Source organism: Colobus angolensis, unplaced genomic scaffold (genome assembly GCF_000951035.1).
Source record: "Colobus angolensis palliatus isolate OR3802 unplaced genomic scaffold, Cang.pa_1.0 Scaffold278, whole genome shotgun sequence".
NCBI lineage: Eukaryota > Metazoa > Chordata > Mammalia > Primates > Cercopithecidae > Colobus > Colobus angolensis.
Genome location: NW_012116021.1, coordinates 828,136 through 831,780, shown reverse-complemented (window position 1 = coordinate 831,780; position 3,645 = coordinate 828,136).

The following is a 3,645-nucleotide window of genomic DNA, read 5'->3' as shown; positions in this document are numbered from 1 at the left end:
GGCCCCGCCGGCCACATCTGGACGGCATCTGCCGCGGGGGAGGGGCTCGGAGCCTCGCCCCGAGTGTCCCGCAGGGAGCTTTGCGCATCCGGGGCAGGAAGCCCGCGCATCCCGTGCAGACGGATGGTGCAGATAACGGACCCGCCATTCAACTTTCTTGGTACCTGGGGCTCGTAGCTTAGAAGGCTAAGGGAAGTAGCACAACCTTGCGAGAAAGCACCGGGGTCGGGAACACGCGCTTCTCATTTTTTCTTTTTCCTTTTTTTGTTTTTGAGACAGAGTCTTGCTCTGTCGCCCAGACTGGAGTGCAGTGGCGCTTTCTCCGCTCACTACAACTTCGTCCTCCCGGGTTCAAGCAATTATCCTGCCTCAGCCTCCCAAGGCCTCAGCCTCCCAAGTAACTGGGATTACAAGCGCACACCACCACGCCTGGTTAATTTTTGGATTATTAGTAGAGACAGTTTCACCATGTTGGCAAGGCTGGTCTTGAACTCCTGACCTCAAGTGATCCGCCCGCCTCGGCCTCCCAAAGTGCTGAGATTACAGGCGTGAGCCACCGCACCTGGCCTGCGTCTCTCATCTTGATCCTGCTTGCAGAGGTTGTGTAGCCGCGGGAGCCCCGCCCGGGTGGAGCCATGACCGGCAGGGCTCCCCGTCTCTGAGCAACTTTACTGGGCGGTACCAGATAATATTTGTATTGGTTCCCTGTGGCTGCGGTAACACAAACGTAAAACAACACAAATTTACTGTCTTACAAGTTTTGTAAAATCAGAAGTCCAAAATGGGTCTCACTGGACTAAAAGCAAGGGGGTTGAGGGATACAGCTTTCTCAGAGGCTGGAAGGGAGCCTGTTTCTTTGGCTTTTCTGGCTTCTAGAAGCTGCCCACATTCCTTGACTGGTGGCCCCATCCATCTTCAAAGCCAGCAGTGGCCCCCAGTCTCTCACAACCTGTGACTATGACACCAACTGTTCTGCCTCTTGCTTCCACTGGTAAACATCTTTGTGATTACGTCGGGCTTACCCAGATAATCCAGGGTAATCTTTCTATTTTAAATCAATGGATTGTCAACTGTAACTCCACCTGCGATTTCCCTTTGTGGGAGTAGCATAACGTATTCACAGATTCTGGGCATTAGAACCAGGGCATCTTTTGAGGAGGAGGATATTATTATGTCTACCACAATATTCAAGCTGACTTCCCGAATTTCAGATTTATAATCAAATTTAAGTTCTTCCTTATCCATGATTGGAATCCTTGGGACAGTTAAAGCCTTGCACTGCATGGTCCAAATTCATTGCTTTGTGACTGGCTGTGTATTATTATTTTACTTGTACTTGCTCTTCTTTTGGAAACTTCATGGAGGACCAGGGTACCCTTAGGTAGCAGCCTTGCTTCTCTTTCCTAATTTGCTGCTGCGCTCTTAAAAACCAGGTCACAAACATATTGGAATATACAATTGTGTGTAAAGTAAAAGTAAGTAGGCTCTGAGCGAGACCTGAGAGGCTATTTTGTTTTTTCTCTCTCCAGTCTCATGCATGTCTGACCCTCTCCACTATCATATCTGGCATAATCTCCTCCATGTCTGACAAGCCAAGGAAACACTACATCAGGCCAGGAGAGAATCTTCCACCTGGGGCTCTGCCTCTCCTGCCCAGGCTCCGCAGGGATTTTAAGAGGAGTAAAGATCCTGCTGTGGCAGAAGTGCAACCCAGCTTTCTGGAGGGCACTTTGGGGATAGGAATGAAGATCACTTTCAGAAATTTAGCCTGAAGAGGCTGGGCGCGGTGGCTCAAGCCTGTAATCTCAGCACTTTGGGAGGCCAAGGCAGGTGGATCACTTGAGGTGAGGAAGGGGCCAGCCTGGGCAACCTGGTGAAACTCTCTCTGTACTAAAACACAAAAATCAGCCAGGTGTGGTGGCGCATGCCTGTGGTCCCACCTACTTGGGAGGCTGAGGCATGAGAATCACTTGAACCCGGGAGGCGGAGGCTGCAGGGAGCTGAGATCACGTGACTGCACTCCAGCCTGGACGGCAGAGCGAGACTCTGTCTCAAAAAAATAAATAAATAAATTTAGCCTAAGGAAATAGAATATTTATGTGCAAGGCTTTTCACTGCAGTATTACTTGTAATACTGGAAAATCAGAAATAGCCTAAATGGGCCGGGCGTGGTGGCTCATGTTTGCAATCCCAGCACTCTGGGAGGCCGAGGCAGGCAGATCACAAGGTCAGGAGTTCGAGACCAGCCTGGCCAACACAGTGAAACCCTGTCTCTACTAAAAATACAAAAATTAGCTGTACGTGGTGACGGGTGCCTGCAGTCCCAGCTACTGGGGAGGTTGAGGCAGGAGAATCGCTTGAACCTGGGAAGCAGAGGTTACAATGAGCCGAGATCGCGCCACTAGACTCCAGCCTGGGTGACAGAGAAAGACTCTATCCCAGTAAGAAAAAAAAAAAAAAAAAAAATGAAGAGACAGTTTTTGCTCTTGCAAAAAGAAAATTCAAATGGGCTCATAAACATGTAAGAAGATGTTCAATAACTCACTTATTAAGATAATGAAAAGTATAACTACAAAAGATACTATTCTTCACTTACCAGATCAGCAAAGAGAAAAAAAAGTTTGGTAGGTCAGGCACAGTGGCTCATGACTGTAGTTCCAGCACTTTGGGAGGCTGAGGCAGGAGAATCACTTAAAGCCAGGAGTTCGAGACCAGCCTGGGCCACATGGCAAAACCCATCTCTATAAAAAAAATAATAATAATAATAATTAGCTGGGCGCGGTGGCACGTGCCTGTAGTTCCAGCTTACTTGGAAGGCTGAGGTCAGAGGATTGCTTGAACCTGAGAAGTCAAGACTGCAGTGAGCTGTGATCGCGCCACTGCACTCCAGCCGGAGCGATAGAGGGAGTCCCTGTCTCAAAAAAAAAAAAAAAAAAAGTTTGGTAACACACCATTTGCAAGGGTGGGAGGAAAACATGCATCCCCTGCATTGCTGGTTGGTGTGTAAACTGACTCAGCCTCGAAAGAGAATATTTGGGCAGTATTTATCAAACATATAAACACATGTCCTATTTGATTTGGCACTTATAGAAATTTATCCTACAGATATGCTCACACATAAGTGAAAGGAATACCCAAAGCTCTTCACTGCATCACTGCAACATTGTAGCCAAAACCGCAATGACTTTTGCACCAACCTAATAGCTAGAAACAACCTAAATGTCCACCAAGAGAGATGGGATAAATGAATGATCATTGTATGCCCTACAATGGAATGCATATGACTATCAAAAATAACTAGGATTCCCCTTACAGAACGCTCCCCAAGACAGGTTGTTAAGTAATAAAACCTGGATGCAGAGCAGTGTTCAAGTCGTTTATCAATTGTACTTAAATGGAAAAAACACAGAGACACACAATTGGCTTTTATATGTGCATGCACTGAAACACAAGTTGTTTCCCAGGAAGGAAACTGCAGCTGGAGAACAGGGTGGGAAACACATTTTTCAGCATATCCTTTTCTTCTCTTGAATGTTGAACCATGTAAATACCGTGTCTATTCAAAATATAAATAAAATTAAAAGTGAAGACAAAAGACTAGAAGATTAACAGGCTTATATATATATATATATATATATATACACA